Here is a 14,604-nt window from a genome sequence, read left to right on the forward strand (position 1 = left end):
CATGTGAAAACGAGCAAAGGGGATCGCGTCCGATGCAGCAGTCATAAGACCTAGAATTTCCATGCATAAGGCTACCGAAGGGAATGATTGAGACTGAAGGTTTCGACAAGCTGTAATCAATTTTAGACGTCTCTTGTCTGTTAAAGACAGAGTCATGGACACTGAATCTATCTGGAAACCCAGAAAGGTTACTCTTGTTTGAGGAATCAAAGAACTTTTTGGTAAATTGATCCTCCAACCATGATCTTGAAGAAACAACACAAGTCGATTCGTATGAGACTCTGCTAAATGTAAAGACTGAGCAAGTACCAAGATATCGTCCAAATAAGGAAATACCACAATACCCTGTTCTCTGATTACAGACAGAAGGGCACCGAGAATCTTTGTGAAAATTCTTGGAGCTGTAGCAAGGCCAAACGGTAGAGCCACAAATTGGTAATGCTTGTCTAGAAAAGAGAATCTCAGGAACTGATAATGATCTGGATGAATCGGAATATGCAGATATGCATCCTGTAAATCTATTGTGGACATATAATTCCCTTGCTGAACAAAAGGCAATATAGTCCTTACAGTTACCATCTTGAACGTTGGTATCATTACATAACGATTCAATAATTTTAGATCCAGAACTGGTCTGAAGGAATTCTCCTTCTTTGGTACAATGAAAAGATTTGAATAAAACCCTATCCCCTGTTCCGGAACTGGAACTGGCATAATTACTCCAGCCAACTCTAGATCTGAAACACAATTCAGAAATGCTTGAGCTTTCACTGGATTTACTGGGACACGGGAAAGAAAAAATCTCTTTGCAGGAGGTCTCATCTTGAAACCAATTCTGTACCCTTCTGAAACAATGTTCTGAATCCAAAGATTGTGAACAGAATTGATCCAAATTTCTTTGAAAAAACGTAACCTGCCCCCTACCAGCTGAACTGGAATGAGGGCCGTACCTTCATGTGAACTTAGAAGCAGGCTTTGCCTTTCTAGCAGGCTTGGATTTATTCCAGACTGGAGATGGTTTCCAAACTGAAACTGCTCCTGAGGACGAAGGATCAGGCTTTTGTTCTTTGTTGAAACGAAAGGAACGAAAACGATTGTTAGCCCTGTTTTTACCTTTAGATTTTTTATCCTGTGGTAAAAAAGTTCCTTTCCCACCAGTAACAGTTGAAATAATAGAATCCAACTGAGAACCAAATAATTTGTTTCCCTGGAAAGAAATGGAAAGTAGAGTTGATTTAGAAGCCATATCAGCATTCCAGGTCTTAAGCCATAAAGCTCTTCTGGCTAAGATAGCCAGAGACATAAACCTAACATCAACTCTAATAATATCAAAAATGGCATCACAGATAAAATTATTAGCATGCTGGAGAAGAATAATAATATCATGAGAATCACGATTTGTTACTTGTTGCGCTAGAGTTTCCAACCAAAAAGTTGAAGCTGCAGCAACATCAGCCAATGATATAGCAGGTCTAAGAAGATTACCTGAACATAGATAAGCTTTTCTTAGAAAAGATTCAATTTTTCTATCTAAAGGATCCTTAAACGAGGTACCATCTGACGTAGGAATGGTAGTACGTTTAGCAAGGGTAGAAATAGCCCCATCAACTTTAGGGATTTTGTCCCAAAATTCTAACCTGTCAGGCGGAACAGGATATAATTGCTTAAAACGTTTAGAAGGAGTAAATGAATTACCCAATTTATCCCATTCCTTGGAAATTACTGCAGAAATAGCATTAGGAACAGGAAAGACTTCTGGAATAACCGCAGGAGCTTTAAAAACCTTATCCAAACGTATAGAATTAGTATCAAGAGGACTAGAATCCTCTATTTCTAAAGCAATTAGTACTTCTTTAAGTAAAGAGCGAATAAATTCCATCTTAAATAAATATGAAGATTTATCAGCATCAATCTCTGAGATAGAATCCTCTGAACCAGAAGAGTCCAAAGAATCAGAATGATGGTGTTCATTTAAAAATTCATCTGTAGAGAGAGAAGATTTAAAAGACTTTTTACGTTTACTAGAAGGAGAAATAACAGACAAAGCCTTCTTTATGGATTCAGAAACAAAATCTCTTATGTTATCAGGAACATTCTGCACCTTAGATGTTGAGGGAACTGCAACAGGCAATGGTACATCACTAAAGGAAATATTATCTGCTTTAACAAGTTTGTCATGACAATTAATACAAACAACAGCTGGAGGAATAGCTACCAAAAGTTTACAGCAGATACACTTAGCTTTGGTAGATCCAGCAGGCAGTGGTTTTCCTGTAGTATCTTCTGGCTCAGATGCAACGTGAGACATCTTGCAATATGTAAGAGAAAAAACAACATATAAAGCAAAATAGATCAAATTCCTTATAAGACAGTTTCAGGAATGGGAAAAAATGCCAAATATCAAGCTTCTAGCAACCAGAAGCAAATGAAAAATGAGACTGAAATAATGTGGAGACAAAAGCGACGCCCATATTTTTTAGCGCCAAATAAGACGCCCACATTATTTGGCGCCTAAATGCTTTTGGCGCCAAAAATGACGCCACATCCGGAACGCCGACATTTTTGGCGCAAAATAACGTCAAAAAATGACGCAACTTCCGGCGACACGTATGACGCCGGAAACGGAAAATAATTTTTGCGCCAAAAAAGTCCGCGCCAAGAATGACGCAATAAAATGAAGCATTTTCAGCCCCCGCGAGCCTAACAGCCCACAGGGAAAAAAGTCAAATTTTTGAGGTAAGAAAAATATGATAATTCAATGCATAATCCCAAATATGAAACTGACTGTCTGAAAATAAGGAAAGTTGAACATTCTGAGTCAAGGCAAATAAATGTTTGAATACATATATTTAGAACTTTATAAATAAAGTGCCCAACCATAGCTTAGAGTGTCACAGAAAATAAGACTTACTTACCCCAGGACACTCATCTACATGTTTGTAGAAAGCCAAACCAGTACTGAAACGAGAATCAGTAGAGGTAATGGTAAATATAAGAGTATATCGTCGATCTGAAAAGGGAGGTAAGAGATGAATCTCTACGACCGATAACAGAGAACCTTATGAAATAGACCCCGTAGAAGGAGATCACTGCATTCAATAGGCAATACTCTCTTCACATCCCTCTGACATTTCACTGCACGCTGAGAGGAAAACCGGGCTCCAACTTGCTGCGGAGCGCATATCAACGTAGAATCTAGCACAAACTTACTTCACCACCTCCCTTGGAGGCAAAGTTTGTAAAAACTGATTTGTGGGTGTGGTGAGGGGTGTATTTATAGGCATTTTAAGGTTTGGGAAACTTTGCCCCTCCTGGTAGGAATGTATATCCCATACGTCACTAGCTCATGGACTCTTGTTAATTACATGAAAGAAATCTGGGTTTGAGTAACCCTAGCTCTTTTGCTGTGAGGCTTTCCATAGGTTTGTGTTGTAGGCAGTGGATTAAGATAGTTTCTAGTAATCGTATTTCTTTTAAATGAAATAGGGGGAATTAAATTACAAACAATTATGTTAAAGGGACAGTCTAGGCCGAAATAAACTTTAATGATTCAGATAGAGCATGTAATTTTAAACAATTTTCCAATTTACTCTTATCACCAATTTTGCTTTGCTCTCTTGGTATTCTTAGTTGAAAGCTTAACCTAGGAGGTTCATATGCTAATTTATTAGACCTTGAAGGCCACCTCTTTTCAGAATGCATTTTAACAGTTTTTCACCACTAGAGGGTGTTAGTTCATGTTTTTCATATAGATGACACTGTGCTCGTGAACGTGAAGTTATCTGGGAGCAGGCACTGATTGGCTAAACTGCAAGTCTGTCAAAAGAACTGAAATAAAGGGGCAGTTTGCAGAGGCTTAGATACAAGGTAATCACAGAGGTTAAAAGTAAATTAATTTAACTGTGTTGGTTGTGCAAAACTGGGGAATGGGTAATAAAGGGATTATCTATCTTTTAAAGCAATGAAAATTCTGGTGTAGACTGTCCCTTTAATGCTACTGAAATGCAGAGAAACAGGAGAATTTTTTGTTACAGTAGTTGCACTTAAAAATGCAGGGAAATTCCAGGTCTTGGTGCCCATAAAAGGAAAACAAAAAAAAAAAAGAAATATTTTCACTTAGATACTTCAAGCAGAGAATTTTAACAAGTATGATGATTGCCGACATTTCGTTTACTGCACAATTAAGCAATAGGCTGATAGAAACATCATCTCAAACACTTAAGCGAATATTTTTACTTCGACAAAAAACTTACTTTAATAGAAATTCTTCATTTCAGAACTATTGTAATGATATTTCTATACTTATCTCTTCCTTCTGCCCCGAGCCCCTGCAGGCAAGCACAGCTGGAAAGATATTGTGTTTCCTTCCCAGGGATCTCTTCATTAAACAACCAAATCGTCAGTTTTGTTTGTGTATTTATTGGATTCCATTATTGTTACATTCAAGTAGTTGTTTAAAAAAAAAAAAAAACATAGGAGAGAACATTTATTTGAACTTTTCATAAAAACATGTCAAATACCTTGGATAGAAATTTAAAAAAACAAGTGCTATGTATTATTAAAATGCTACAGGATAGTAATCACATATTTTTTTCTCTTATTTCTGTAGACATTTTATGCACTATATTTTTTTTAATGTAAAGATTATCATGGTCAAAATCATTAGAGCATTTAATGTTTGCATTACTGACCCTCGCTAACTGTGAGGTTCATCATAATCTAATGTTTGATAGTTATCTGCATGCTAAAGGCTGTGATCAAAATCAGTGATTTTTTTTAATGTTTAATAACAGAAATGTTTACACTATCAGTTTGGTGAAAAATGGCCCTATTCTAAAAATGTACCAGCCTATTGAGAATTAAAATTCTTAATAATTAGCAACACATTAATGGGATAACTATTTATGTCTAATGTACTGTACAATGTATTTTTCATGTGTTTTATGACACTTTTTTTACTTTACCAGAGGTAACTCACGGTGTTTACTTGTAAGTAAAATGCAATTGTTATATGATATGGGTTATTTAACATGCTCCCAAAAAGGCACATTTGTGCTCCAATGCAAGCGCAGGGAGCGTTGCTCTCCACTCGTAATCTAGCCCTTTGTAGGGTTGTTAAACACTGTTAGCTAAGGCCAGTAATGCACAAATGTATCTGGGGGTCAATTTATCAAAGCGTCAAATGAAAGTACTCTTGAATTCTGCATCGTATTTGTCGCAAGATTGATCCGCCGTAGTTATCAAAGCATCAAGATCTGCAAATGTTGAAATTTGTGACGTAAAATACGATCCAGCGATCTCAATCCGATGCAGATCGATGCTTTCGTCATTGCAGATGTTTCAAATTCACATTCGACTCTATTTGAGACTTTTCCCAATGTATTCCAACGCAGCTTACCTAGTTTTCAATCCACCACCCTTGAGGTCGTGGGATGCCGTAGAACTCAATGGGAGTCTGAAAACACAGAAAGCTAATGCTCGATGGTGCAAGAGATTGAAGTATATTACATAATAAAAGTAAATTAGAAACGCTATTAAAATTGTATACCCTTTCTAAATCAAACAATATTATTGCTCCACATTTGGTGCACTAGTAGATATAGGAATAAAAATGAAAAATACATTACTACTTATGGATTATGCTACAAATTTGTCTCAATATTATTTCTACAAATTTGTTGAAAAGTTTTGCCCCAAACTTGTCGCACTAATAGATATAGAAATTAAAATGAAATAAATACACAAGGTACCGATACCAAGTATTTGCATGAGTACTTGTACTCGTGCAAATGCACCGATACTTAAACCGATACCTCCACTTCCTACCCATATGCTATCTTGTGGCGTTTTTTCAAACTGCATGTACCCATTTCATTTTAAACTGGAGTGGAGACTAAACAAAAAATTGTTTACTACTGTTCTGCCAATACAAATTGCTGTTATTTGTATTATTGTAGTAGAGATCACTGTACCTGATTCAGACAAACCCCTGAAGTACTGGGCAGTTAATAAACAGATTTCCAGCTCTGGCTAAAATGGCCCAAAAATATCTTTCTGCCCCATGCAGTAGTGTGGAAAGTGAAAGACTGTTCAACTTAGAGTCAAACCTTCATACAAATGTCAGATAGATGTTATATAACAGCCCTACAACCCAATTGTATCACCCCTTTAAATGTAATATTTTATTGTAATATTTTTTATTTATAAACATGTTCTGTGAACTTTTTTATTATTTCATAATGTCTTTTGAATTACAGTCCTTTATAATTATAAAGAAGGAATCTTAAATAATTAGTCTGTATTGTGCTTGGTAAACTGTCACATGACATAAAAAAAAAAGTATCGGTAATTGGTATCGGCGAGTATTTTTAAAACAAGTATCGGTACTTGTACTCGGTCATAAAAAAATGGTATTGGTGCAACCCTATACACAACATAATATAGCTAACTTCCTTTTTATTTTTTGTGAAAAATCTATGTGCACCATGTTTAAGCCATGTAATACAAGTCACACTCTCCACTTCGCACCAATTATGACGCAAACTCCTAAACAACCCACACACTAGTGAATTTTTCAACCACTTTTGATTGGAATATGCATAATCACATGATTAATGACATCAGCCAATCTGATTCTAATATACATTTTAAACTATCACTAATGTATCAAATTGCTCAATACTTGTGTCATTGATCACTCATCAGAACTTTTTTTTTCCAAAATATTTTTATTAGAGAATACAAGACATTTGCAGACAATTGGTAAAAATCAAGTTCAAAGACAGTCTCCTGTACATCTCACATCTAAAGTACAATATTTAAATAATATCACAAAAAAGAAAGAAAAGGTCATCAACACTTTTAATACCAAAGCAGAACCAAAAGTAGTGTGCCGATTAGAAATTGAACTAGGAGCGACGAGCTTTGTGTCTCAGCTAAATAAAGTAAATTAACCTAAGGGAGTAGACGGTAAGCATTCGTGTAAAGGGTCCCGGAATTTTTGGGAAAGATAGGAGTCCCATAGAATCTTAATCTCTAGGAACAAGTCCCAAGTCCCAAAATGGTATTGGTGCAACCCTATACACAACATAATATAGCTAACTTCCTTTTTATTTTTTGTGAAAAATCTATGTGCACCATGTTTAAGCCATGTAATACAAGTCACACTCTCCACTTCGCACCAATTATGACGCAAACTCCTAAACAACCCACACACTAGTGAATTTTTCAACCACTTTTGATTGGAATATGCATAATCACATGATTAATGACATCAGCCAATCTGATTCTAATATACATTTTAAACTATCACTAATGTATCAAATTGCTCAATACTTGTGTCATTGATCACTCATCAGAACTTTTTTTTTTCCAAAATATTTTTATTAGAGAATACAAGACATTTGCAGACAATTGGTAAAAAGCAAGTTCAAAGACAGTCTCCTGTACATCTCACATCTAAAGTACAATATTTAAATAATATCACAAAAAAGAAAGAAAAGGTCATCAACACTTTTAATACCAAAGCAGAACCAAAAGTAGTGTGCCGATTAGAAATTGAACTAGGAGCGACGAGCTTTGTGTCTCAGCTAAATAAAGTAAATTAACCTAAGGGAGTAGACGGTAAGCATTCGTGTAAAGGGTCCCGGAATTTTTGGGAAAGATAGGAGTCCCATAGAATCTTAATCTCTAGGAACAAGTCCCAGCGTTTGTTCTTAATATAAGCATATTCCTCCAGTACCAGGACTGCACTACATTTGTCAATCCACTGTGCTATATTGGGAACAGAAGAGGTTTTCCAATTTATTGCAATTAATGCCTTTGCGCTATTAATGAAAATATGTAGTAATTTTGTTTGGGCTGGGTTTAGTTTTCTAGGGGATAAGTTAAATAGCCAGAGAAGTGGTTTGCCATCTACCGTGGGGCCGAAAAGCTTGGTAGATTCCTCAATAATTAATAGCCAGAAAGAGGAGATCCTTGGGCACTGCCACTATATGTGTGCCATGGTACTTGTGTAGGAAAGGCATCGCCAACATTTATCACTATTATGTTTGAACAGTTTGTGGCATCTCACAGGTGTAAGATACCACCTGTGTAGGATCTTGTAATTCATCTCTAGAAATTTGCTAGAAATAGATGTCTTGGTGTAAATATGCACTTCAGATCTGCTGGGTGGAATGGGGTACCCAACTCCTGTTCCCATCTGTCAACATAGTAGGGGGTTTATCCTTGTGTTTATGCCTGCAGTATATTGTAGGATAGGGAGAGAGAATGTCTCACAGGATTGGAGTAGAGGGATTCAAACAGACTGAGGGGTCTCATCATATTTTCCTTTTCTCTGTGGTTAGTTATAAAGGAGTGGCATTGTCTCAGTCTGAACCAATCTTGTAGGTATGGCAGCCCATTCTCTAGTAATTCATCTGAGGAGTACCATCACTGTTCATTGCCTAACTGCAGTGCTATTAGTGACCTATGTGATTTTTAACTACATGTCCAATATTACCCAGTCCTGGTGGAAGCTCTGGATTGTCGGTAAGGGGGGTCAAAGGAGAAAGTCTACTGGAAAGAAAGGAGGAGTATGTCAGCAGTTTATCCCAGACTATATACGTTTCTCGAGTTAACCACGGCAATGCAGTGAGTTTTTGTTTAGTTAATTTGGGACCCCAACAGTTAACCCCCAGATGAAATGAGCCCGCTATGTCATGTTTGAGTTTAACCCAGGCTTTATGGTCAAAGTTAGTGAACCATTCTTGAGTTTTTTGGAGATAGGTAGGCTGTCTGTATTTAGTCAGATTCGGGACTCCCATGCCCCCTTGGGAGCGTGGGAGACACATTATCTGTTTATTGATTCTAGTGTGTTTTTTATTCCAGATATACTCAAAGATGTGGTTTCGTAGGGTTTTGAGGAATGTGGGTGGTAGTGGAATGGGGAGTGTTTGGAGAAGGTATAATATTTTCGGAAGTATAGTAGGGGCTTATAATTAGTGTCGAAGAGGTCCGTCGAGGTAGGGGTTAGGTAGATACATAAATACTTCAATTTTTTATGTTGCCATTGAAATGGGCATGAGTGTTGTATTAGTTGCATGTCGTTGAGGAGGAGGGTTATATTCATGATTTCTGATTTGGTGTCATTAATCAGAAAGTTAGAGACCATTCGGAATTCCTCAAATAAATTTAGGAGAATTGGGATGGCCTTGCTCGGGTTAGTTAGGAAAAAAAAGATATCGTCCGCATAAAGCATGATTTTATGCCATGTACCTGCAATTTTTAAGCCTTCTATGGACTGGAGGGAGCGACCTTTGATGGCATGGGCTTATACAAGGCAGGCAAAAAGAAGGGGGGATAACGGGCAACCTAGGCGCATGCCGTTAGAAATGGGAAAAGATTTGGACAAGGAACCGTTAATTCTCACTTTAGCAGAGGGGTCAATATAAAGAGCAAATATTTTGGGAATAAAGTCGGTGTCTAAACCAAATTTAGTCAGTATCTCTTTGAGAAAGTGCCAACTGACGCGGCCAAAGGCCTTTTCCGCATTCGTTGACACTATGACCAGAGGGACTCCCCCAACGGAGGCATAGTCTATGAGATGAAGAGCTCTAAGAGTGTTATCTCTAGCCTCCCTGGAGGGTATAAACCCCACCTGGTCTTTTCCAATGATATTGGGCAGAAGTGGATTGAGCCTTTCGGCTAAGAGTTTGGAATACATTTTTATATCTGTGTTTAACAAGAGATCAGTCTATAGTGTTCAACTCTATCCGGGCTCTTTCCTGGCTTGGGTATAATGGAGATATGGGCCTCTAGTGCTTGTGAGAAAAATGGGTTGTCAGCGGATAAGGAGTTGTATAGTGTTAAGAGGTGAGGGATTAGGTGATCTTTAAATTTTTTATAATAGTAGTTGGTGAACCCGTCTGGGCCAGGGGCTTTTCCAGAGGATAAGATTTTTATCACTCCCTCGATTTGTTTTTAACTGAAGGGTTCATTCAGGGAGGAGGCTTGATCTTTTGTAATTTGGGGGAATTTTAGTTTGTCTAGGAATAGTCCGATCCTTTGAGATCTACTAGGGTCAGCCTGGGGGTCTGAGTGCGGGTCAGAATGTGATAGGTCATACAATGATTCATAGTAAGCCCTAAATGATTCTGCAATTTGCTCAGTAGAGGATTATGTTTGATTAAGTTTATTTTTAATCTCTAGTATGTATGATTTATGAGTCTTGTGCCTCAGTTTCCATGCAAAGATACTACTGCATTTATTATCACCATTATAAAAGATTTGCTGCAGCTTGAGGGCTTGCAGTTTATTCTCATATAGCATATATGTTTTAGCTTGAGTTCTGAGCTTCTCTAATTCTATTTTTATAGTATTGTTTGCAGGATTTAGAAGTTGTTCTGCTTCTAGTTTCTCTATGTTATCTAAAATTGTTTGGAGCTGAGCTTTCCTTAATTTATTCTGATGAGCTTTAATACTTATTAGTACGCCATTTAGGACCCCTTTATGAGCTTCCCAGAGGATTCTATGGTCCTGTATGGAGCCAGTGTTAAGAGTAAAGTATTCTAGCAGGGATTGTTCAATTTTGGAGGAATACAGAGGATCCTCTAGCAGTTCATCATCTAGTTTCCAATGGTAAGTGGAAGATGGGGCGGTTTGCCAGGCTAGGTTACATTTGATCATAGAGTGATCAGACCAGACTCTAGGTAGTATGAATATGTTTTTAACTGTTATGAGGCTTGTAACATCCATCATTACATAGTCGATTCTAGAATGGCTATTATGTGGTGGCGAATAGTAGGTATAGGCCTTTACGTCTGGGTGGGTGATCCTCCACACATCCTGCAGAACTAAGTCTTTAAGGCAGGCTTTTACTTTGGAGTTTATGTGTGAGGACAAGTGAGAACCACCACTCGAGGTGTCTAATGCTGGGTTGAGAGCTATATTAAAGTCACCACATGTTATCAGGGAACTCTTGCATTCCACTAAGAGTATGTCTGTGAGCTTTTTAAAGAATCTATCTTGCGAAGTATTTGTGGCGTAAACTTTAACTAGGGTGACTAAGCTATTGTATAAGGTGCCTATAAGGACTAGGTAACGTCCCTCTTTATCTTTAATTTTTTTGGATAGTTTGAATGAGATATTTTTCCTTATTAGAATGACTATGCCATTCCTCTTTACGGTGTTAGATGCATAATAGGAATCTCCAAACTTAAAGTGAAAGGTTTTTGGTTCTTTACCGTGAATATAGTGGGTCTCTTGTAAAAACACTATGTCCCCGAATGATGTTTAAGATCTCTTAATACAATCCCACGTTTACTAGGGCTATTTAATCCCTTAGCATTGATTGTAATGAGAGTTAGATTAGGTGTACGTGCTGAGCGTGAGTCGTGCATAACATGGTTAAAATAATCCTAAACTCGGCAGAGAACAATATGGTGAAAAACAGAATTAGAAGCATTTGGTATTTTTGGTTGTGAGACATGGAATCCAGGTTAGGAGTTTACCCTTTTCTTAAGTTAACAGTAATAACGAGAAGTAAATAAGAACATTGAGAATAAAGCATAATAAAAACAATCAAAATAACAATCGTGGAGAGAAACGTCTCTACACAAGGGAGAGGGGTGCATTGTGGTCGACCAACCCCCCCCCCCCATCTAAGCATCAAAACATTAAATTTATCAACTTTCTGATAGGCTGCAGCAACGGATAAGCCGTTGTGTAAACAACAGGGGCCTTAGCAAATGTAATAAAGAATAAAGTTAGCGATAATTATGAAAAACATTTTTTTGAGTAATTGCAATATAACTCTAAGGCTATATAAGGTATGTGAGAGACTAAATACTCTCCTCCAGGTGGAAGTCTAGTAACGTATAGCTGTCCATACTGTTAAACAAGGAACATAAAGTCAAGATAAGATTACATGGTCTCACCACTTTCTTGATAGGAGAGTCAAGTTATCATTTCTTCATGGTTCGAGGACGAGGGAGTGGGTCTGTCCTTTCGTTTGCCATATTGCACTTTTTGCCATCTGGAGGGACAAGCTTTATTTTTGTCGAGGGTATCATGGTTGCAGTGTGGTGGGTCAGAGGAGTGACCTAAGTGAATGGATTCATGTCCCAGACCCTTCGTGAAGGCTTCCAAGTCCCGCTAATCTTTGTAAACATGTGTGATGCCATCCTTAGAGATGGTAAGGCTGAAAGGGAAACTCCATCTATATTTAATATGCTTATCTTGTAGGGCTTTAGTGAGGAATCTCACTTCTCTTCTTCGTTGGATCATAATAGGGCATAAATCCAAATAAATTTGTATACTGTGGTCAAGATACTGGATCTGTGGGGTTTGGCATGCATTAAGCCATATTTCCTCTTTGTCTTTAAATTTAAAATAACGGGCAATAATGTCCCTAGGTGGAAAATTAGGGGAGGCTGCTCTGAGGGCTCTATGAGCTCTGTCTAGCTCCACTGTCGGGGCTTGTGGATTGGTCTTGACGTGTTGGAACAAGCCTTGAAGATAATCATGAAGGTCTGAGGACTGTATGGTTTCCGGTATTCCTCGGAACCGCAGATTGTTCCTGCAGCTCCTATTTTCAAGCTCCCCGACCTTGTCTTGAAATGCGTCAATCTTGGAATCCTGAATGGAAGCTTGTGAGCCTATATTACTCATCATTTTGTTTATGGTGTCTTGAGTTTCTTCAACCTCTTCCATTCTATGACCTATATCAGTGATTTCTTTCCGGATGGATGTCAGTTCAGTTTTGATAAGCAATCTCAAGGAATCAAAATCAGCTTTTCTAGGTAAATTGGCTATGTCCGCTTTCAATTGTTCAGCGTAATCGACTGGTGTGGCAGCTGAGGATGTAATAGATTCTGGAGGGGTATTTTCTAGTTGATTTCTTCCCTGCCATAGTGATGAATTACACTCATCAGAACTGTCAGATTTTTTTAAAATGGATCTATGTGTAGAAATAAAAATGACAGATTTAACAATGAATATGCAAATTGTAGCATTTGTAGCTTAAACAATTACGCCTAGATTTAGAGTTCTGCGTTAGCCGTCAAAACCAGCGTTAGAGTCGTGTAGGTAAGGGTCTAATGCTCACTTTCCAGCCGCGACTTTTCCATACCGCAGATCCCCCTACACCATTTGCGTATCCTATCTTTTTAATGGGATCTTTCAAACGCCGGTATTTAGAGTCTTGGCTGAAGTGAGCGTTAGAAATCTAACGACAAAACTCCAGCCGCAGAAAAAAGCCAGGAGTTAAGAGCTTTCTGGGCTAACGCTGGTTCATAAAGCTCTTAACTACTGTGCTCTACAGTACACTAACACCCATAAACTATCTATGTACCCCTAAACCGAGGTCCCCCCACAACGCTGCCACTCTATTAAATTGTTTTAACCCCTAATCTGCCGACCGCACAGCGCCGCCACCTACGTTATCCCTATGTACCCCTAATCTGCTGCCCCTAACACCGCCGACCCCTATATTATATTTATTAACCCCTAATCTGCCGCCCCCAATGTCGCCACCACCTACCTACAATTATTAACCCCTAATCTGCCGACCGGACCTCACCGCTACTATAATAAATGTATTAACCCCTAATCCGCCTCACTCCCACCTCACTAACCCTATAATAAATAGTATTAACCCCTAATCTGCCCTCCCTAACATCACCGACACCTAACTTCAAGTATTAACCCCTAATCTGCCGACCGGACCTCACAGCTATTCTATTAAATTTATTAACCCCTAAAGCTAAGTCTAACACTAACACCCCCCTAAATTAAATATAATTTTTATCTAACGAAATAAATTAACTCTTATTAAATAAATTATTCCTATTTAAAGCTAAATTCTTACCTGTAAAATAAACCCTAATATAGCTACAATATAAATTATAATTACATTGTAACTATTTTAGGATTAATATTTATTTTACAGGCAACTTTGTAATTATTTTAACCAGGTACAATAGCTATTAAATAGTTAATAACTATTTAATAGCTACCTAGTTAAAATAATTACAAAATTACCTGTAAAATAAATCCTAACCTAAGTTATAATTAAACCTAACACTACACTATCAATAAATTAATTAAATAAAATACCTACAATTATCTACAATTAAACCTAACACAACACTATCAATAAATTAATTAAATAAAATACCTACAATTATCTACAATTAAATAAACTAACTAAAGTACAAAAAATAAAAAAAGAACTAAGTTACAAAAAATAAAAAAAATATTTACAAACATTAGAAATATATTACAACAATTTTAAGCTAATTACACCTACTCAAAGCCCCCTAATAAAATAACAAAGCCCCCCAAAATAAAAAAATGCCCTACCCTATTCTAAAATACAAATCGAAAAGCTCTTTTACCTTACCAGCTCTTAAAAGGGCCTTTTGCGGGGCATGCCCCAAAGAAAACAGCTCTTTTGCCTGTAAAATAAACATACAATACCCCCCCCAACATTACAACCCACCACCCACATACCCCTAATCTAACCCAAACCCCCCTTAAATAAACCTAACACTAAGCCCCAGAAGATCTCCCTACCTTATCTTCACCACGCCAGGTATCACCGATCTGTCCAGAGGAGCCTCC

Source organism: Bombina bombina, chromosome 5, assembly GCF_027579735.1.
Source record: "Bombina bombina isolate aBomBom1 chromosome 5, aBomBom1.pri, whole genome shotgun sequence".
NCBI lineage: Eukaryota > Metazoa > Chordata > Amphibia > Anura > Bombinatoridae > Bombina > Bombina bombina.